Genomic DNA, 24,067 nt, shown 5'->3' with positions numbered 1-24,067 from the left:
CAGCAATGGAACAGTGACTAAGACACTAAGATTACTTTGTCCACCTATCCAGAATCCTTTGCTTGGGAAATAGTCCCACTCACAATTCAATGGCTCTTCCACATTGATGAACCTAATCAAAATAATCCCCTATGTATACTCAGAGGTTCATCTTCCTGGTTATCCTGGATGTTATCAGGTTTTGATAACTAACACTGAACATCACTGTATGGCATTCCACAAGGCTCAGGGATGAAGTGTGTTTGTCTGTGTGTGTCTGCATTTGTGTCTCTCTCTATGTCATACCTGTGCTACTTTCTGACCTACAAAGTTCTGTGGTTCCTGTGGAGAGTTTATATTTTCAATTTTTCAAATGAATAATATGAAATGCTAGGAAGTTTACATAATTTTCATAAAGTAATTTTGCTAGAAGTGGTTAAGTTTGGTATAGTTGAAAAATGCTCTCTGAATCCTATCTGATGATGATTTTAAACATAATACACTCATGATGTTGTGGCTAGCAGAGACCTAGAAATGTCAGGCTCACCAAATATGATTTTGTGTACAGGAAGAGAGTGTTTCTTTGATTCAAATTACTGCTGCAATGGTTCTAAAAATATTTTCTACAGTGAATATAGATAGTCTATGATAGTGTTTAAAAACCATTTAGATCATTCCAATGATCCAGAATGATATTTTAAGAACACAGATTCTAGTCCCTATGAGCATAAATTATTCTTAGCTATTTCACATTGAAAATAAGGACTAAGACTAATATATTAGCATTTTAATCCTCATCAGATAGCTAGAATTATCCACTAGAAACATCTTCCAATGTAAACTATGAGATATAACTGTTTTCTTCAAATCACCATCATTTTCCAATATAATTTTTATTATATATAAGTATGTGTCTATGTATGGTTTTCTAATTATTTTGAAAATAAAAAAAATATGAGAACCTACATTTTTTCAAAGACTTCCCCCGAAATCTTTATCAGACCTAAAGTTTTTCTTCAGTTAGCTAAGTGGATATAGTCCCTGTATTCACTACTCAAATTCTCCTGAACACTCTTGCTTGTAAACATTTTAGTTCTGTGATTTAGGAAGGATAGTCATTATATTTACTTTAAGCAATTTTTAAAGCAAATTATTCTTATTTCAGTGGTTTGATCATTTTATTAGATAGTAAAACCAAGAAAATTTCCAATGTTGTCTTGCAATTGTGAATAATCATTTATTTTCTCATTTGTGTATTCATCTCTGCAAAATACATATGCTGATGTTATGACATCTTGATACTCAGAATGTAACCATTCTTAGAGGCAGGGTTTTCAAGAATCATTACTTGTGTGACTTACTGTTCATTATAGACTTTAGTGTCCTGGAGGAAAGAAGACATCTGGGCAGAGCCATGTATCTCTAAATGACCACATAAAGGTACAAAGAGGAGATGGCAAAATCCAGTCCAGGAGAAAGGCCTGGGACAAAAGCATCCTTTTAATCAATTAGAGGGAGCAAACTTTTTTATTTTGAGGTTCTATTTGCCACACATGTCTGAAGATAAGATTCTGATGCTGAGAGCAGTATGTCTTTGGTATTTTGTTATGAAATAATTACCAAATATAAATACTTGTAAGATGTCCATTTGAATGAAATGTTGAGCTCTGCAAGGCTTAAAGAGTGGAGTTGGCTCTCTGTCCATCTCTTCTGTTATCTTAGCAATACATTTGTCTAGTCCCTAAGTGACTAAGGTCATTCTTTTTTGGATAGTCATTGCACCTCATTTAACAAGGGAGAACAAGACAGTGCCACTCCATAAAGCATGGGTTGTATGGCTTAAAGCATTACACCAGAGAAGAAGGTCTGTGGACATTGTGTTGATTATAAAGAGGTCCCAAACTCAATTCATGAAGGCCAACTTACTTCACTCTGTCAGTGTCACAGAAAGTAAGGATGTTGGTACAACATCTAAGCTGAAAAGAAATTTTCAAATTGATATTGTACATGAAGAACCTTTATATTTTGAAGAATTTTAAGTGTTTGCATGAATGAAAATTGCTACTTTTTCCTTTCTACTAGGTTGGACAGACTCAGGAATGATTAGAAGAGAAATATAGGCCAGACATACCTGGTCATGACTACCATAATGTGTAAACAGAAATTTGGCACAGGTTTGTATATGGGTAGAAAAAACATGCTGTGCATTGTATTCTTCAAAGGCAACTTGTTGTAATTTATCTGGTTATTTAGGTTAACTGTGCTTTCAGAATTCAGTCATTATCATTTTATATGATGTAGGACATTTTCCATTGCTATGTGCTAGGCACAGACTGTTCCCTTTGAACTTGATGCATGTCAAAAGAACTTTGCAGTTAAATATAGCATTAGCATTTCATGACTAAAGACTCTGTGCTAAAAAATAAGAACTTTTCAAAGACTAATAATAATTCTCCTTTTAGACTGAAAATACTAATCTATTATCAGATTGGACTTCCTCTCCCTCTCTTGTTAATTTTATAACACATTAGCTGTCCAGTATTTTGCACTGCATATTTGCTACCACATTAATGAACTTGGGGAATTAATTGACCCAATACTTCAGAAACCTGTTACTTAAATGGGTTCAGAAACTTGTTACAGGAAGATGAAATTGATTATTATTGAAATTTGGTGCTCTGATTGCCCTCAGGCAGCATATTACAAATTTAGGAATGAGTTCTTACATCATTCTGTCATGAAATGATGAAAATTTGTCAATAATACTATGATGTTGTGCAAAGCTTAGAAAAATACCACGTGGAAATAAGTAAATTCTGCTGCTAGATGGTATTTAAAATAAACAGAAGAAAACAGTAAACTAGGTTTCCACATAGTGCCATAATCATTTGTTGAGAACCATTCTGACCACATCTTTGAGATAAAATGACATATAATGTCTTTGGTTGGCAATCGCTCTTAGGCTGCTTGAGGAGTGTAAATTTGGTGTCAAGCACATAAGATGCCTAAATTTTCCATTAGAAAATATTTATTGCACATAGCATTGGGCTTCACATGTTCTATTTAGTTGAGCGATATCGTGTACATTGACAAAGCTCATTCTTCTTTTGCTCTGTTTAAAAGTGTTAAACTGACCAAAATATTCTAATTCTTTAAGACTCCATTTTTGTTTGTTTTATCTGCACCATGACCTCTTTTTTGGGGAATGATTTTAATAAGGTATTGCAAGTTGCATGTAAATTATTGAGAGTGGTGCAAAGAAAAAGTAAGAGCTTATAAAAGCCTAGCTAGTTAGTACTGTTATGTGTACGGTGTGTTTATAGCTATTTACCCGCTGTTGGTATAGTCTTTTGCTATCTTTTATGTTAAAAGGTATTCTACAAAGATAATTTGCATCTATGCTTCACAATATATATGTATGTTCTGTGTCTGAAGGGCAGATAATGTTTTACTATGGTAATAATTTTGTAATCTCCTATAATATATGTTTACCTGTGTATATCTCTATGAAAATATATGTAGAGGGTGACAAATTCCATAATTTCTTCCCCTATTTGTTATAGTTAATCACACACTCCAAGCATGGAAGTACAAACATGTAAATGTTATATGATATGGCTTACAAAATATGTTTGAGGTCCAAGTTTCAGCAGGTCAGAAAGGCAGTATTTCAAAAGCAGTTAACCTTTTAAGGTTTATTCAAAGCATCTTAAAAATCCATTGTCATTGCCAAAAGTGTTTTTATTAAATAATTTAACTTTCTGCTAAAGGATAATCCTAATCTCTGAGCTCAAACAACTCAATTGTTTCTCTCTTTCCAGTTTTTGAAGAAACTATAGTAAATGCTTTCAAATTACTTGTTGGCGGAATTTACATATTCAAGATGTGTCTCCTTCCTCCTATGAAGTTTGAATGTGTGTATAATTTGCTTTGAATACTTGAAGCAGATTTATCTAGAGATTTTGGCTATGATTCTCATAGTATTTCAAGTATTGTGGCTTCAGTTCTTTATGGATTCCTCTGAAAGTTTCTGTTCAGGAGTGCTCTCTGCCTCTGTGTGTCTTCTCTTCTCATCCCCATTACTGGTCAATCAAAGCTGCTTCGTGAGGAGTGGCAGCCCAGCCAAAGATGCTGACATCCAGTGTACTTCCCTTCAATGCAATTGTAGAAAGAGCCATTTCCTGAGAATTTCTCTGGATGTTTGAATTTTGTTCATTCTGTTAATTTGACAAATATTGTCCAACTATACTTAAAACACACAAACACACAAATGGGTAAAAACAGAGAGAAAGAACGTAAGTTTGTATGAGTATGGAGATAGGGAAGATCTTGGAGGAGTTGGAAGAAGGGAAATAATATGGTCAAAATACACTGCATGTGAAATTATTTAAATATAAAAAGATAAATGTTTGAATATTTGCATGTGAATTTTTTTCCATTGATATAACATTGCAATTGAAGCTACAGATTTTTGGAATAATTTATATAACAAAATGTTTACATACTGTATGTACCTTAGTTCAAATTACTAAAATGTTTTGACAGAGATTTCAATTCAAAAGATCCTTAACTGAGAAGAATTAGGCCTGGTGTCTTAGTGTTCAAATACAGCATTTAGACATAATATATTTGCAATCATGTACAAGGGTACACATAAAAAGAATCTCAATTTATTTTTGTTCATCACTTTCATAAATTAAGAAACCTTTATAGATGTGTGAATTGGGTTTTCTACTCCAGAAAAAAATGGTCAAATTGAGTTAAAGAGAGTAATTACAGCACAAATATTAAATACCAAGGACTATATTTACACAGATTTTTCTCAACTTACCATAGTGTTACATCTCATTTAACTTACGGCTAGACTGAAAAAATCCTGAGTTGAAAATATGTGTAAGGATTAGAGTAAGGTTTAGCTTGCCCAATGGTAGAATGCTTAATTAACATGGGAAAAACTATGAGTTTAAAAAAATTAAGTATAAAAAAATCATTTGACACATCTAGGTAACCCAAGCTCAGCAACTCAGCATGCTGTGGTGTATGGGTCATGCAACCTCTTAACAACGGGCCTAGCCCCAAGCTGTGCTTCACATGGTCCTCAACATTTCAAGGAAAACATTGTTACCTTTGGAAAAGGTCAAACCCTAAAGTATAGTCTCTTATGAATGCATGTAGCTTTGGCAATCTTATAAATCTGAAAATTCTTCACTAAAACCATCATGAATAAGGGGCCATGTGTCTTCACTTCTGGAATGGTAATTGACAAGTGGCCATGTTGTGCTATTTTAAAATTTTAAAACAAGTTTGTTAAGAGAATTGTGATTGGAAATAACTTCTAAATGTCAATAAAATTTCAGGAATTAAAAAAAAAACATTAACAATGATGTATAATAAGAATTGTAAGTCAAGCCAAGCGGTGGTGGCGCACGCCTTTAATCCCAGCACGCGGGAGGCAGAGGCAGGCAGATCTTTGTGAGTTTGAGGCCAGCCTGGTCCCCAGAGCGAGATCTGGAGACAGAGAAACCCTGTCTCAAAAAAACAAAACAAAACAAACAAACAAAAAGAATTGTAAGCCATACCATTTATAAAATAGAAAATAACTTTCATGTATATATTTGGTTGGATGTGATAAATATGGCTGAAAAACTCCATTGATTCAATCTTAGGGGTTTTTGATTGAAAAAAATCTCTATTTTTTTTTGCAACACATAAACATATTCATATTGTAAAACAAAAGGCCTTGTGCATTATCTGATCACTGATTGTCAAATATCAATGTATAAATGTATACATAAACTTTATGTTAAACAATGAAAAATACCCTCTCTTAAATCTTGTCATTGATTTTTAAGTTTTGTGTTTTATTTTTATTTGTATGGATGTTTCCCTGCACGTTTTGTGCCCCACCTTTATGCAATGCCTGAGGAGGCAAGGAGAGGGTAGGGCGTCAGTTTCCCTGGAACTGAAGTTACAGACAGTAGAGCATCACACTGTGGGTTCTAGAAATCTAGTCTCTGTCGTCAAGAAGAACAGCCACTGCCTTAACCACTTAGGCATCTTTATAGTCTGTTTTTTGTTTGTTTGTTTGTTTTTCAACTTCAAGTCAAAAGGGAAACTAGATACATATTTTCCATTAGCATGTGTACATATGAATATATCTTCATTTATGACTGGAAAGGTTGAAAACAACATGGGAAGATGAAGTGATTAAAAAGACATAAAAACAGATGAGTAAATAAATAAGTAAAATTAAATGAAAACGTTGTATATTTTTCTGTTATCCAAAAATGATGAGACTTCAATTTGTTTCTTGAGTAACAGAAGTAACAAGCCATTAGGGGGCGTAAGAGCACTGCTGTGGCCCTTGGTGCTGGTCAGGTTGATTGAGCAATACTTTTTATTTCATGTTCCTAAAATACTTAAAGTATCATAATAGCCGGCCTTGGCACTTGCAGTTTCTTCACAGGAACTAGTTTCTGAAAGTTAGCATATAAATAAAATGTTGTAATTCTTTGAAAGGTTAATGAATCAAATATTCTGATCAGTAAGGCCTATACCGGGGAAAGATTAAGTCTGGGTATTCAAATGAAAGTAATTAAAATGAACACAGAGCAGGAAATAAAACTGTGACAAACACACCAATGGCTCTATTACCGAAAGATGACATGTACTGTTAGAGCATTTTCCCTGTAACCAGAGGATCACTGGTTAATTGCCTGACTCTTTGCTTTCACACTTGCCACAGTAAAGACGTGTGTCTCTTCTACTGAGAATTGAAAATGGCTAAGCGGACTCTGTAACAAAATGAAGCTGAATCCCTGGGCATCACTGTCATTCAAGAGAAACCTAATATTAAGACAACTGTTTTTTATTTATATGTTATCATTTGGATAATTATCTATATTGGAATTTTCTATCAAATGTTACTAATAGGTGTTTCAAGAAGGAAGAAAGAGGAGCATTGTAACTGATCTATTGTTTCCTGTTTCCTAAATAAACGTAGAAGTCCTCAGAACCTTGGAACAAGCTGCAGAGCTTCTGAATAGAATTCCTGCCATGAGAGTTCCTTTGAATTGTCTAGAAAGCCCTTGCTTCTCTTGAAATGAGAGGCTGAAATGACATGGATTGTTTGTCTGTGGATAAAATAGATTGAAATGAGAAGAGTAGCCAGAGTTTCAGGCTCAAAGGGACAATGGTCCATTTCCAACTGTGGGATGTATGCTTTTGATTCACAAAGAACCAACTCATTCTGCTAGAGGTGACTCATTCACTTTTCTTACTCTATATTTTTCTTTCACTGGGGTATAATGAGGATTTACTCATAAGCTCTGCTTTTCCCCCCTTGTATTTCTCTGAAAATATCATAAAACCAAATTCTAAATGTCAGTTAGGAAAAGGATAGAATACTTCAGGTTGTACTGATCTTTTGATGTCATGGTTATGGACCACTTTATAAAAATCTTAATAGAGGAGAGGGAATACATGAGGTTATGATCTCCGAGGGTTTAGTCAGTCATATTAGGGAAGGCATGGAGAAATAGAACGGCTCACCCTGTCAGCTAACAAACAGGGTGGAGCAGCAAGAGAAGGGAATAGATGAAAAATAACCTGGAGTCCTTTCACTTAGTGACCTATCTCCTTCAACCAGCCCCACTTTCCAAAGTTCCACTACTTCTCAACAGTCTATTCCAATTTTAGGTCTATCAATCGACTGAACTGTTCATTATGTCAGACCCTTGTCTCTATCAATGACCTCACAGATACATATCCAGAGCTATGTTTTACTGATATCCTAGGCATTTGTCAATCTAATCAAGTTGACAATCAAATACCACCATCATATCTTTCCTATATAGATGTGTTGAGTATTGTAAGAGGTGAATCCCTTAAGATACTGGTATATGCTGGAGACGCTTGAAAATTCTCCATTACAATAAGGCATTTCTGTAACAGTTTCTGTTATTGTTCTATAGTTGATATGAGCAAGTGTTTGTTCTAAACTTCCATGCTCTTATTTAAAATGGATTCCATTTCTATGAGGGCTTAGAACCCAATTATAAGGAGAAGAGAAGCTCTGTCTGGATTGATTGAGTAAATAATGAAGCAATTGTCTGCTCTTTACCACTGCAATCCTCTCACCTACATTCATTTCCTTGTTTTAGCTTTTTCTCTTACTTATTATTACCCACTTATTGACCTCAATTTCATGTCTCAGAATTTTGTGTTCTCTCACTCTCATGTAATTAAAATGAGGCCCCATAGTTTCACAGTAGTGTGAGTTTGTTTCCCATGGTTGTAGAAACAAATTTTCTCTAAGCCTTTCTCTCCTGACTGATCTTTTGACCAACAGAAATTATTTGGTTGGAAGCCATGAAATTGAGCTAGGTTAACTGTTCCCTATGGCAATTGACTTGAAATCTGGACTTCATTAATAACATACTCCAATGAGATGAGCTAGCAAGCCAAGAAAAATCAAGCAATATACTATATAGAGCTCCTTGCTTATTCTATTTTCCTTTTGTGGCCTCTTCTCTATTTCCATTTGGCCTAGGGACTAGCTTCTAAAGAATGAGGATGGAGCTCTTGGGTCTTCTATTCATTTCACCCTTTGGGTTGAAATTGTAGGATGTTGTGTATTATTTCAGTTCAGGAAACAAATCCATAAACATGTATCAGAAAAAGTATAGTACCTAGTGTATTGATTAGCAGCTAAGATAGCAAATTATATACATCCCAAGAGAAAAGCTCCTACTCTAGTGTGTAAAATAGGGACAGGAATACTTTTTTCAGCTGTTTTATCAATTATTTGTGTGTATTTCTTTTTCAGTCCTTGAATCTTATTTCTGACTTCTCTATATATCATATATTATGCAAATATTTGCATTCATGCACCCATACAAACCCTAGATTGTATATGAAACAGCTATAACCATGCTTTATTAATATTACACCCTAACATTGTAGCAGAAGCTCAGATCCATTATGCTCAGAAATCTGACTTTCTATGTATCATGTCTAAAAAACAGCAATCTGTCTGTGATTCTTACTAATTAATCCAGTGTTTTACTTATTAGGCAGCAATGTGAGCAGGGCCTAATTCTTTCTTCGCCTAAATTGCCAAGCATGGATAATAATAGATCTACTAAATTTTATTCATTTTAATTAATTAACATTTTGACACATATGCATTTGCAAATTCCCTAGGCATTTGCTAGATGAATGTTTTATGATGAACCATATTGACAACAAATATTGTAGCCGAAACATTTAAATAGACTGATTATTTAGATGCATTATTGACATGACTTTACAGTGTATTAGTTAAGATGGTACTTTGGAGTTGAGCGGAATTGATTATAGACTCAGAATGTGTCTTAATATAATCTCTTTTATAGTATTGCTTTGTGGATTGAGACAATTTGTAGATAATATATTAGAATAAAATGAACACTGTTGTAACTGATTGAATGTAATTGGTTAAGAAGCAAACTTGAACCACTGTGAATGTTGAACCTCTATCATCTGGTATGATCACTAGAAAGTATGGTCCTTGAGAATAGAATTTAGATAAAATGATTCATATTTGTAGACTCTAATGAGACTACTATGGCTCTGAAAACAACAGAAAAATTGGCCCTGTGAGGCCATAGTAGGAAAGAAGGATCATGTGTCATTCAGTACAACAGGCCTTTTTGGAGACAGACTGTGCTGGCATCTTGATCTTCTTGTCTTTAAAACTGTGAATAATTATATTTCTGAGCTAGAAACCCATCAGTCTGTACTTACCTATCATGAAAGCCTAAGGTGACACAGCAAGCTCCTCTGGAAGTTCTGAAGAGAGTACAATTTCCTTGTTAACAAATGCACACCCAGCTATGGTACATATCACTCTATGGGTGTCAGAGTGCTGGCTTCCTCATTGCACAGTGCAGCTGATTTTATAGTCTAACAGTAGGGGTGCTGTGAGACCAAAATGAGGCATCTTAGAAATAAGATCAAAATGCTTTTACTCTAAAACTAAGGCTTAAGATTTCTCCTTTTAGGTACAGACCATGTGTTACTGGAATAGGCCATGAGCTACTAAAACCAGTCAGTTCAGATTCCAGAAACCAGGAAGTGTAAAAGTACAGAGTCACAAGGTGGTCATGAGGTAATGACTGACAGACTATGGAATGTCCTCTCCCTGGTTTCCAGGGTAACTGACCACAGAAATGTCCCCACCTGAGGACAGCCAATGAGAAATGGTGGCAGGTAACCACTCCCTTAGAAGTAAGATTAAGCCATGATTTCTAGGTAGTCCCTAAAATCGAGCCAATCAGAATTGTACCTGTAGTAGAACCCATAAATGATGCAACCTTGTGGTTTTTTCCTTTAAAAACTGAGCTTGCAGAGAGGTGGACACTTCCTCCAGCCTCTACTGCTCTGGATCTGTTGGACGAAGTCCCTGCTTAGGCTTGTATCACTCTTTTGGATATCCCGAATTAAACTTTGCTTTTGCATTCTGGCATGCTCATCTTTGGTGGTCTCTATGGGGGTTGTGATCTGGGCACAACAATGCTAGTATATTTGGTAGTACTTAAATGATCCACTCTCTGTCCTTAGAGCTACTAAAACTATTAACCAAGGGCTGATGTTCACTTGCTTTAAAATTCTCTCCCTTTTCAGGATATTCTCAAAGATAAATATCGGTTTGTAGTCTCACTTGAAGAATTACCTCACATATTATTACTGAAACACAGTGGTATCACTTCCTTTGTTCATTTAATGTGATGGAAATGAAATCTTGGGCTGTGTGAAGAACAGATATGTACTCTACCAATGAGCTATAATCCTTGACTTGATGCGGAATTGTTTTAATACCTCTATATTACTTAGTCATTCATTTTATGTGTGTGCATGAGTGTGTGAGTTCATGCATGTGTCTGTGTTGTGTGCCCATTCCATAATGAATCTGTGGCAGTCACAGGACAGTTTGTGGCACTTGCTTCTTTTCTTCCACCAGGTAAATTTCAAACTTGGATGTCAGGTTTGATGAGATGGATCTTTGCTTGCTGAGTTACCTTATAGGTCTTCATTCAGGATTCTTAACAATAAGACCTGGACCTCTTCTCTGTGCTGCTGAGTTACATCCTGAGGCCAGAGATACAGTTTTGAATTATGAAATTAGCTCCGTTTGATGATTTACTTAACTCTTTTGCTGCTTGTAGCAACCCAGTGGCCAAAAAAAAAGGAAAAGAAAAAAAAAACAACAATGACAAACACATACACACAAAAATAAAAACAAGAATAAAAAACATTTAAGGATCATGATTTAAAAACAAAAAACAAAAAAAAAAAAAAAAAACAAAAAAAAAAAACAAGACAAACAAACAAGCAACTAGAGCCCTGTGGGAGCATACCTGCTTCCCAGAAGGCCCGGACTGACCCACTCAGCGGCATCCTGGACCAGATCCAGCTCTTTGAGTTGATCCATCCCAACACCTACTCCAACTGCAAACTGCTGGAGTGCATGGAGAAGCTAATCCTGAAGAACCAGATCTGGGTTCCAGTCATTGCCATCAAAGATAAAAACCTGAAGCATGGCTGTGAACAAAGATGGCGGCTCCCGTAGTGTCCCCAGAACAACTAGAGAAGGACAGATGCTATGGGATGATGTTTTTTAAAAAGTGGACTCATGAAGCTTCAAGGAAAGATGGCAGAAGACAAGGAACAATGGCAATAACTATAGACCTGGCAACAAAGAGTATGGGAAGGATAGGGGAGGACGGCCACAAGGGACAAAGAACATGGCCATTAATGAACAGGTCCGGTCCACGGCCCTCAGGCGGACCTGCAGCATGAAGCTGCTAATGCGGCTCCCAGTGACAGAAGGAGAGCTCTGTGCTGTGGTGCTTGTCTGGAGGCTGCAAGCACAATAGTCATGCCCAGTGAGCCTCGGGGTGCCAGAACTGAAAGTGCTGTGTGGCCGTCTGGAGCCTGTGTGGATTCCCTAGCCCCCAACCCCATGTACTGCCCAGCCGCAAGATGACCCCGACTCTGGGCAACAGCTAGATATCTGAGACAAGTCCAGGATTTATGGTGCTTCAGAAATCAGAAACCTTGAAACAGACCAATGACTCCTTGTAGTAAGTATTTGCATGTGAAGCCACAAATACTCGTGCGTGCGTGCGTGTGCGTGTGCGTGTGCGTGTGCGTGTGCGTGTGTGTGTGTGTGCAATGTGGTACACTGCAGTTTGCAATGCCACTTCAACAAATAAACATGCAAAGGAGAGGTAGGAAAGAGGGAGGAACAGAGCAGCTCAAGCATGATGGAAGGAGGTGGAACTACAGACACTTTGGCAGTGACAGATGTGGAAAAAGGATGTGCTAACAGGAGAGTATGTCATCGCTGATCCGGACCAGAAGGGCGGTGTACAGCAGCCCAGAGGTAGCACAGGCTACTTCCCTGGGCATATTGCCCAGCTGAATGATTGCCCCGGCTTGGAGCAGAGACAGGATGCCCAAGATGGAGACTTGCCATTTTCTGCACTGGGCCTCTTTAAAAGCCCTGCTGTCCTTGGAGGCCATGTTGATATCTGTGATCTATGCTACAGCAGACACACATGGCGGCATCCATGGTCCCCGCTGCAGCCTCAGGCTTTGTTAATGCCCAAGGTCCATTTCAATGTCTGTGGCCTATGCTGCCACTGTGGGCAGAGCTATTTTCCATGATTCCTGCTGTCACATGAGGCTACAGCCAGGGGCCATGTTGAGGTCCATGGCCCATGCTGTCAGTGAAGGTCATTTGGATGGATATTTGTGACATGTCTAAAGCCATGTTGGTGTCTGTAGTCTATGCTGATGCCTGATTCCATGTGATGTCTGTGGCCCCTGCTGTAGACAGAAACCATGAGGAAATCCATGATTGGTGCTACTGCTGCTGCTGACTATGAAGGGCAAGAAAACTGCTGGGGCTTGAATGTGATTGGGTTGCATGTGAGAAATTTCCAAAAAGTCAATAAAAATATTATTTAAAAGAAAAAATTAAAAACTAAAGTAAACTCAGAAATGCCAATTTAACACCCTATGTTCACCTGCTCTAGAGGTCTTGCTACAGAAAAATAACAAAGGTTTTAGCACAATAATGTGTTTCCATTCAAATTATAGAAAACCGAGGAAGGTTAAAAAATGTAATTGATTTCATTTGCTTCTGTCCATGTACTTTAGTCACAAGCTCCTCTAATCTCTCTTCTCCTTTACTCCCTAGAAGACACCGAATATATATCTAAAGTTGGTCTTTGCATTTTTCTCAGCCGAAGATACATTTCTGTGGGAATCTGACATCATTTAATTTCATTCTAATTTTTATACTGTAGCCAAGAGCTTGACTCTAATAAACTCTTTTTTTATCATTAGTACCTAAAGAATCCCTTTTGTTTTTGTATATTCTTATCCATGTATTTGTCCCTTCATTCTTTTAATGCTTTATGAATTTTAGACAAATTCTCTCCTACTGAGTTAAACTCCAGCCCTAAATGTTACTCCCTGGTCACTGCTTATCATTATTATCCAATCTCAAAACACTTATCTCTGTGGATAGTTACTGTTTATTTACTGAGAGTAACTTTTTTCAAGTAATTATATCACTGTTACTAGTTAATTGATTCATTTTATACTTATTGAACAATTATGTGGCCATAAATAGAAGAAATTACAGCTAAGATATTTTCTATTAATTTTCAGGTATTGTATTTGTGTCAAGTGCCTTCATTTTGATTGCTTGAGCTTTGTAGGAATCACCTGTGTGTGACTCAGCATTGCTTTCTCTAGACATATTTTTGTATCTTTTTCAATAGGTGAGGATTAAAGCTGCTTGCTTTCTTTTATAAGTATAAATGATGCATAAAACCAGAGTGAACATTAACCTTGATTTGAGAGTCATTTATCTAATTGCAAAATTGATAATATTCCCGAAAAAGTGGAGTATGGATACATACATTGAAATATTTTCTCATTAATTAATTAGTGAAGCAATAAGCTTAGTTATGTTAAAGAATCAGAGGAAGCTATATACTGGAATATATGCTGGGTAAATTATGGACTGATTTGCCACTGAGATACCCTGCCCATGTCCCTTATCTAACTCATATACAGGGGCAGGAATTCACAGGGGGCAGGGCATGTGTGCAACTTCTGATCCTTAGTAACATCTCTAAGTCTAAAACATGTTGAGAACCTCTGCCCTCCCCCCAACAAATGACAGTAATAGACAAAGCCACAGAACAGCCTGGGTGTGGGTCATCATAACTGCTGTGTTTCAACGCCATTGGAAGTGTAGAGTTGTATCTAATTTGTGCTGTTGCCTGCTTTATTTAGTATATGAACTTCACTTATGCTTTATATTCTTGAATGTTTCCTTTGTTTCAGATACATTCAGAAACTGGAAATGTTGTCTGTAAAGAAAAACTACTCCCATGTTTCTTTCAGATAGCAAAAGAAACATCAAATAATAAGCTACGAGCATAATATATGAGTACTCAATTTCACAGTGTCTGATGTCACTAAGAACTGAATTGGCCTGACAAAGTATGGAACTAAAACCTGTTAAAATGATCAAAAAAAAAATCTCTGATGAGGTGAAAACCTAGCTCAATGGCAAAAGACTGGGAAGAAATTGGTAGAATGTTGTGCAGGAGAAATGGGGGCAGCAGTGAATACTCTTTCTACCCTCGTGTCCTTCTGTCTATGGAATAACATGCCAGACACCGGTTTTAAAACAGTTCCACAGACTGCAGATGTCTCCTGCAGCGGATGTTCCTCACTCATGCCTTTTGTTCAGTATAAAACAGCAAGTAAAGTGGTTATCTGTTTCCAGCAGCCTGTCAGATAAGTCACACACTGAAAACTAGAATCAATTGTAAATCTGACAGCATACTGGGATGTTCACTTAACTCCAAACTATCTTGAGAGAACACAATGGAGTTGTGAATAGCCTCCTCACTTTTCCCAGGAGGCTCCTATGATTTGTTAATTTTCTGAGGAAGTTTACCCCCAAAAGGAGAGAGGATGGAAAATTCTCCAGCATAAGAAGGTAAGTTGATATTTTTGACTTGTCTTTTCTTCATTCATCATTTTGCAAATTGTAGTTGCCAATGTTTTAGCTGCTAGAAATGTTTTTTTTTTTTTTTTTTTTTTTGTTTTTTTTTGTTTTTTTTTGTTTTTTTTTGGTTTTTTCGAGACAGGGTTTCTCTGTGTAGCTTTGCGCCTTTCCTGGAACTCACTTGGTAGCCCAGGCTGGCCTCGAACTCACAAAGATCCACCTGGCTCTGCCTCCCGAGTGCTGGGATTAAAGGCGTGCGCCACCACCGCCCGGCTAGAAATGTTTTATTACAAGTTTCCTTAGGTCTCTATGTGGTCTTCATATTTACCTGTATAAATAAAGATGCCTTTGCAGATTTAATGACGCTGCAGAGGAAAGCTCATTATCAAATACATTAAAGTACCTTAAAGATACTTTAGTAGACTAAAGGTGTTCATAAGAAGCACCTTATGACTCAGGTAGGACATGATCCTAAAGACTTAGTTCAGAAATAACTAGGAAGCATATAGTACTTACTGGGCTTCATACTCAGAATACTACCACTGGTAATGTAAACACATGCACATATATATGCTATGCATGTATATACACATACATATAAATATGTATGCATGTGTGTATATATATGAAAGTCACATAATACTACATGTATGCAGTATTATTAAACTTCAAAATATTTTGACAAAATGATTCTCAATATTCATGTCATTTGAGTGGAATAATCTTCCACTTATAAGCATTTTCTCCAAACATGATTCTCAGGAGAAAGAACAACATTCATGAAGGTCTTCCTTGTCCATTTTTTTTTATGATCACACGTCTTGAAAGCAGCCCACATGCCATCAACTACCATATGTTTATAATGTTGTTCAGGTGAGCCCGTAGGCAACTGCACATCTTCACCTCTCCCTCAGCTTTTTCAAGTTCAGTCCTCCAGTCCCATCCTGAGCTCGGCTGTAGAACACAAAGTGCATCCTCCCTCCCTTGCTCCTTATTTTCAGTTGATCACAAGATCTTCCACTCTTAACCTTCCTCCTTCCACTAATTGCTTTTCCAGAATCTTCTACTCCAGCAGGCACTGGCTGGGAACTAGCAGGCCAGGAAAACAGGTAAGCTAACTTTAGAACTTGAGCTCTCTCTCAGCTCCTCCACGTCTAACCCCTAGTCTCATCCCTAGATCTGTAGGAGACCATGTGCTTCATACCCCCTTCCTCTCTGTCCTCCTCTCAAGTGACTCACACAGATCTTTCTCTTCAATTCTCTTTCCCAGCACTCATTGCTTTATCCCAACCCTCACCCCAGCAGGCATTGCCTGAGGACCCACAGGCTACACTAGTCAAGGAAGCAGGTTGACTACCCTACATATCTTCACCACAACCTGTATTCCTCCAAGTTCAATCCCTGCCCCCATTATCATTTCTAATTCTATAGCAAACCTGGTGGGCGTCTCCTTGTTCTTCACTTCTACTCCTAGGGCACTAAGTAAATCTTGGTGGAACATGCTGCTTTTGTCCCTCATGTGGACACACTCAGACTGCCCTAGTAACCCATCCCCATTCCTGCCACCTTCCAATGCCTAGAAACACATTTTACATGGGAACCCAAGAGGTAACCCATATCAGGATCTCAGAAGAATGTCTTACCAAGAAAGAAAAAGGAACCATGCTCTCCTATCAGCCAGAGAGGGCAACAGAAACCAAGAAAAACAATAACCACACAATAAAGAAAAAACAAATATAACAAATGGAATTGCCATCTTTCTATAGCAGATGCCTAGATAGCAGCATGAAAACAGAATCCATAAGAGTTAGGACAATATTTTTCCAATAGAGTCTGAGAATCCTACCACAGCAGGCCACGAACATTTTAACATAGATGAAACACAAGCAAAAGACCTTTAAATAGCCTTTATGGATATGACAGGCATCACTAAAGAGGAAATGAATAAAGCCCTTAAAACACACACACACACACACACACACAATGTGGAAGGAAATGGAATCATTTAAAAAAAAACTAGAAAGTAGAAATAGAATCAATAAAGAAAACACAAATGAGGAAATTCTGGAAGTGAAAAATTTAGGAAATCAAGCAGGTCCTTAAAATTCAAAATGGAATAATAGAGATGGAAGGGAGAATGTCAGGCACTGAAGACTTGATGGAGGAAATGTGCATCTCAATCAAAGAAAATGTTGTAACTAGAACCTTCTGTCAAAAAACACCCAAGAAATCTATGGAAGACCAAATCAAAGAGCAACCAGAGTAAAGGAAGGTGAAGAAACACAGGTCCAAGACAGAAAATATTTTCGAGAAAACAATTCTGTAACCTAAAGAAGGAGATGCCATCAAGGTACAAGAAGTATATAGAACACAAAGTAGACCAAACCAGAAAAAAAAAAATTCTCCTTGGCATATATTAATTAAAATACAAACCGTTCAGAACAAAGAAAGAATATAAAATGCTATGAGGGAAAGCTAAGTAAAATTTAAAGGCAAACATATTAGAATAACACCTGACTTCTCAATGGAAACACTAAAAGCCAGAATGGCCAGGCAGAAAATTGTACAGTCTGTAAGAGACCACAGGTGTTAGCCCAGACTACTACACCCAGCAAAACTTTCAATAATAATAGATAGGGAAAAAAGAAGACATTCCATGATAAAACTAAAGTTAATATCTATCCACAAATGTAGCTCTAAAGAAGGTGCTCGACCGAAAATTCCAAACTTAAGAGGTTAACTGTTCCAAAGAGAACACAGGGAATAAGTAATTCCAGAACATTAAATGAAAAGAGGAAGCACACAAGCATGAGTACACACACACACACACACACACACACACACACACACACACACACACACACATACACACCCTAACATAAAATAACAGGAATCAACAAACACTGCTCAATGCCATCTAACAAAATTATTAGTCTCAATCTCCCAGTAAAAAAGACAGTGACTAACAGAATGGATAAGAAAACAGGATCCATCTTTCTGCTGCTTCCAAGAAACACATTAGCATCAAGGATAAACTTCCCCCTAAGGGTAAAAGGATGAAAAAGAGATTCCATGCAAATGGACCTAAGAAGCAAGGTGGTGTAGCTATTTTTACTTCTGAAAAATAGACTACAAACCAAAGCTAATTGGAAGAGATAGAGAAGAATGTTTCATACTCATCAAACTCCACCAAGAGGAAATTGCAATTCTTAACATGTATGCACCAAACTCAAGGACATCCAGATTTGTAAAAGAAATACTTCTACACTTTAAATCACATATTGACACTCACAAACTGCTGGTGGGAGACTTTACTAATGAACTCTCCTCAATAGACAGGCCATCCAGACAAAAACTAAACAGAAATCCTGGAGCTAACAGATATTATAAATGAAGTGAACCTATCAGATATTTACTGAACATTTCACCCTAACACAAATCATAGACCTTAATTTCAGTTCCTTATGGAACTTTTCCCAAATAGACCGCATACTCAGACACAAAACAAGTCTCAAGACATAGAAGACAAATGAAATAAAACCCTACATTCTCTCTGACCACAGTGGATTAAACCTGGATATCAACAGCAATAGAAACTACAGACATATCACAAACTCATAGAAACTGAACAACTTCCTCTCAAATGTAAAATGCATCATAACAGAAATTTACAAAGAAATGACTCTCTAGAGCTGAAGGAAAATGAATGCACAGCATACCAAAAATTATGCAACAAAATGAAGGTAGTTCTTAGAGGAAAATTCAAAATACTAAGTGCCTCCAAAACAAAATCCAACTAGAGAGATTTCATACTAATAACTTAAGAGCACCTGAAAGCTCTAGAAAAAAAAATCACCCAAGAAGAGTAGAGCAAGAAATATTTGAACTCAGGACTGATAACAATAAACTAGAAAACAAAAGAAATTAAAGAATCAATCAATGGGGGGAAATCAATTCTTTGAGAAAATAAATAAGATTGACAAACCCTAATTAAAATTCAAAGAGAATATAGAAATCAACAAAATTAGAAATGAAAAGGGGAACATAACAGCAGACACTGAGAAAATCAGGAGAATCACAATGACATATTTAAAAAATCTGCACTCCACAAAAATCAAAAATTTAAAAGAAATTGTTAATCTTGTTGCCACATACCACTCACCAAGTTACATCAAGACCAGACAAACAATTTAAAAAGATCTAAAAACCACAGGGAAATAGAAGTAATAAGGAAAATTATCCCTGGGGCATGGGTGGCACAACCATGGCCAGGCAGCTTTGGTGGCAAAATTCTACAAATGTTTCAAAGAAGAATTAGTGCCAATACTCTACAAATTACTCCAAAACACACAAAGAGAAGAAATATTGCTCATTTGTTTTATGAGGCCAGGGTTACTTTGATATCCATACCTCTTAAATACACAACAAAAAAAAAGATAATTACAGATCAATTTTCTTATGAATACAGATGCGCAATTTCTCAATAAAATACTTTCAACCTGAGTCCATGAATCCATCTAAAAGTTCATCCAGCATTATTAAATAGGACTCATCCCAAATATGCAAGGATGGTTCAACAAATATAAGTAAATAAATATAATCCACCATAGGAATAAATTGAGAAATAATAAGCACATGATCATCTCATTAGATCCAGAAAAGGCATTTGACAAAATTCACCATCCCTTCTTTATAAAAGTACTGGAGAGGTTATAGGTAAAATGGATATCCCTAAACATAATAAGGCAGTTTGCTGCAAGCCCATAGCCAATATCAACAAAAATGGAGAGAAACTCACAGTAATACCGCTAAAATCAGGAACAAGAAAAGGTTGTCCAGGTTCTCCATATCTATTCAATATCATATGTAAAATTTTACCTAAAGCAATAAGACACCTGGAGGAAATCAAGGGGGTACAGGAAGAAGTCAAAGTTATTTTTTTATTTGCAGATGATATTAAAGTATACGTAAATGACTAAAAATTCCAACAGCAAACTCCTACAGCTGCAAAATTATTTCATAAAGTAGCTAGATAAAAAATTAACTAACATAAATCAGTTGCCTTTCTATATACAAATAACAAATGGACTGAGAAATAAATCATGGAAACAATACATTTTACAATAGGCTCACAAAATATAAAATATCTTGTGGTAACTATAACCAATCAAGTGAAAGACTTGTATGACAAAAACTTTAAGGCACTGAAAAAAGAAATTAAAGAGTGTATCAGATGATAGAAAGATTCCTAATGCTCATGGATTGGTAGGATTAATAGAATAAAAATTGGCCATTTGACCAAAAGATATCTACAGATTCAATGCAATTCCCATCAAAATTCTAACACAAGTCTTCACAGATCTTGAAAAGAAATTTTTCAACTTCATGGAAACACTGGACTTGCGCGCGCACACACACACACACACACACACACACACACACCGAAACAAATAAATAAAAATCAGGAGAGCTAAAACATTCATGAATAATAAAAGAATTGCAGAAGGTGTCGCTATCCCAGATTTCAAGTTGTACTACAGTGCTTCAATAATAACAGCAGCATGGTATTGTCACAAAAACTGACACATTGATGGATGAAATTGTATTGAAGACCCAGACATAAATCTACAGACCTATGGACATCTGATTTCTGATAAAGAGAGCAGAAATACATCAAGTGGTGCTGGTCAAACTGTACAGGAATCTAAATAAATCAAAAGTTATCACTCTGCACAAAACTCAACCCAAAACTGTTTAAAAACTTCAACATAAAACCAGATACACTAAATCTGATAGAAAATAAAGTGGACAATAGCTTGGGAATCATCTGCACCAGAAAAGACTTTCTGAATAGAACACTGTTATCACAGGCACCAAAATATAGATTGTCATAAGTTATAACTTTGTTATGATAGAATGTAAATTAGGTATAGAGATTTGGATTCATCAAGATAGAATAAATACTGAGGTATTTTCTCCATGTAAGCCAAATACAAATTGCCTGGATATTGTAAATGTAATTCTTAATGATATTTTTTTCTTATTTATACTTTTATTATATTAGAGTTAAAACTTTATCTTTTTATTTAGACAAAAAAAAGGGGAATCATTGTGGAATAATCTTTTTGGATTAGTTTAATAAAAAGCTGAACAGCCAATAGCTAGGCAGGATTTTGGGGGCAGAGAGCTAGTTGGCCAAGCTTTCATAATTAATGAGAAGACTGCATGTGGGCATTTGGGAGCTGGCAGGTGGGACAGAAAAATCTGCCTTCAAATAATTAGTCAATTGGAGCTCAGGAAATTGAAAAACTTTTGCATAACAAAGGACAGTTTGCATAACAAAAGACAAAGTTACAACTTGCAGAATGGGATTGTTTTTTAAATAACTACACATCCAATAGAAGGCTAATGTACCAAGTATATAATGAAACTAAAAAAAGAAAAAAAAAAAAAAACAAACTAGACACTAAGAAAACAACCCACTTAAAAATATGTTACAGATATAAACAGAGAATTCTCAAACAAGGAAATCTGAATGACTGAGAAACACTTAATGACATGTTCAGTATCCTTAGCTATCAGCGAAATACAATCAAAACTACTTTAAAATTTCATCTCATACCTGTCAGAATGGCTAAGGTCAGTAAAATAAATGACATTTTATACTGGTGAGTGTGGAAAAATGCGACCTTATCCATTGCTCATAGGAATGTATACTGGTACAGCCACTATGGAAATAGGTGTGGCAGTACCTCAGGAAGGTGGGAATAGATATCAATCAAGAACCAGCTATACTAATTTGGGGTATATACCTAAAGGATGCTCCATTCTACCACAAAGACACTATCTCAACAATGCTTGTTGCAGCTCCATTCATAATAGTCACAAATTGAAATCAACCTAGATGTCCATCAACAGATGAATAGATGAAGAAATGTGGCACATTTATACAATAGAATATTACTCAACCCCTAAAAAATGAAATTCAGAATTAAATGAATAGAACTAGAAAAAAAAAAAAAAGCCATCCTCTGTAAGGTAAACCAGACATAGAAAGACAAATTTGGTATGTATTAATTTATATGTGGATATTAGCTATTAAGACATTATAATCAAGCTATAATTTGTGGTGATATTTCAGCTACAATAATTAGTAGAGCTACAGAGATTAGTTATAGAGTAAGAAAGGAGGGGAGGCAGATAGATCTCCCTAGAAAAGGGAAATAGAGTAGTTATGAGTGGATGAGGGGGAGTAGAGATGAGTGGAAGAGAAGGCTCAAGCTGGAAGGGAGAGAAAAGCAGGGGCTGAGGGAGGGAATAATGGGAGAGACAGCTTAATTTAAAGGACACTTGGGAGATAGTATGGAAACCCAATACAGTAGAAGTCTCCTAAAATATATAAATATATGAAGGTGATCTGAATGAAATTACCCAAGAATGAAGGAGCCCCAACCAGCCATCTCTTATCATTAAATGAAGCTCCCAGTACTGGGATAGGGTTACATCTAATTGAGTGAGGTTTTGGCCAAAGGTTTGCTATGGAAAAACCTGAACAACTCAGGCTATTGTCATGATTGCTCTCTATAAACTGACAGCAAGGGCCAGTTCCTGAAAATAACACCCACACAACTCACAGAAGACCAAGAAGTCAAGCTGCTGCCTGCAACAAAGCCTTCACCTCTATGTGCTAGTATCTTTGATACAAGAAGGTACTCTGCATGCTATGAAAGGGGCAATGTGAACACCAAGCTATGAAACCTTTGATCTCAAATGGTGTCCTGCCTGCAAGATATGCTAGCGCAAGGGTGATACAAACGTAGTGGGAGTCATAAACCTATGTCTGATTTGATTTAAGGGCCACTCTAGGGGATGGAACCAATACCTAACACTGCTCGGGTGACTTAGAACCTTAGACTAGATAGACTGGGGATCTAGGGTAAAGCCAAATACTACTGTTCTACTAAACATTACTGTACATTACTAAATGTTGGCAATCTCCAAGAGGGATTTTCAAAATACTTATCATTAAATATTCCTGTTTTAATAAAAGAACACAGCAATAAAATTATTTCTAACGTCATTCAGCTATACTCATAAAACAATGTCTTGTTCAGCCATCATCAGAGAAGCTTCACCCTGTAGCAGATGAGAACAAATACAGAGACCCACAGCCAGACAGTATCCAGAGTGTAAGGGTCCTTGGGACACTCAGCCCTCAAAGGAATGTCTCTATCAAATCTCTATACTCGGGTCTCAAGGAAACCTTCAGAAGAGGAGGGAGAAAGAGCACAAAAACCCAAGAGAATGGAGTACACAGAGGGATAAGATCCTCTAAATCAACTGGATTGATGCACATGTGATCTTATAGTAATTGATGTCCTTTGCATATACATCATGGCTTCCATTTTGGTGTTTTTAAAGTATTTCTGCATGCGAGTGAATGGGTCTCCATTTCTGTTTCGCCTGTCTTGGTCTCTTTACCTTCTGTTTTGTTCTATTCTTCTGAGTTATCTTTATATGTTATCATATTAAATTTTGTCGTTGTCACTTAGAATTCTGTTTGTGTCCTAATGAGAGACAGAAAGGAGGGTGGATCCTGATGGGACAGGAGGCAGAGAAGAACTGAGAGGAGTAGATGATGGAGAAGCTGTAATCAGGATACAAATTTAAAGTTAACAAGAAAAAAACTATTTTCAATAAAAGGGAAATTTTTTCAATATATTACTTAATTCCTATACTATTAGGAGATACCTAAATGTGGAAGGATATTGCGACCTTAATAAACAATACAATGAGGGTCTGCATGGATGACTCAGTAGTTAAGAGCAGTGGCTCCTCTTCCACAGGTTACCGATTAAATTCCCATCTCCCACATAGTGGCTCAGAATGGTCTGTATTTCCAGTTCCAGAGGATCTACTTTCCTCTTCTAGTTCATGTGGGTACCAGACACACTTGCAGTGTGTAAATATACACGCAAACAAAATACTTAAACACACAAAATAAAATAA

This window comes from Peromyscus leucopus, chromosome 6 (assembly GCF_004664715.2).
Source record: "Peromyscus leucopus breed LL Stock chromosome 6, UCI_PerLeu_2.1, whole genome shotgun sequence".
Lineage (NCBI taxonomy): Eukaryota > Metazoa > Chordata > Mammalia > Rodentia > Cricetidae > Peromyscus > Peromyscus leucopus.
The sequence above is the reverse complement of the archived record's forward strand: the minus strand, read 5'-3'. Positions refer to the sequence as shown.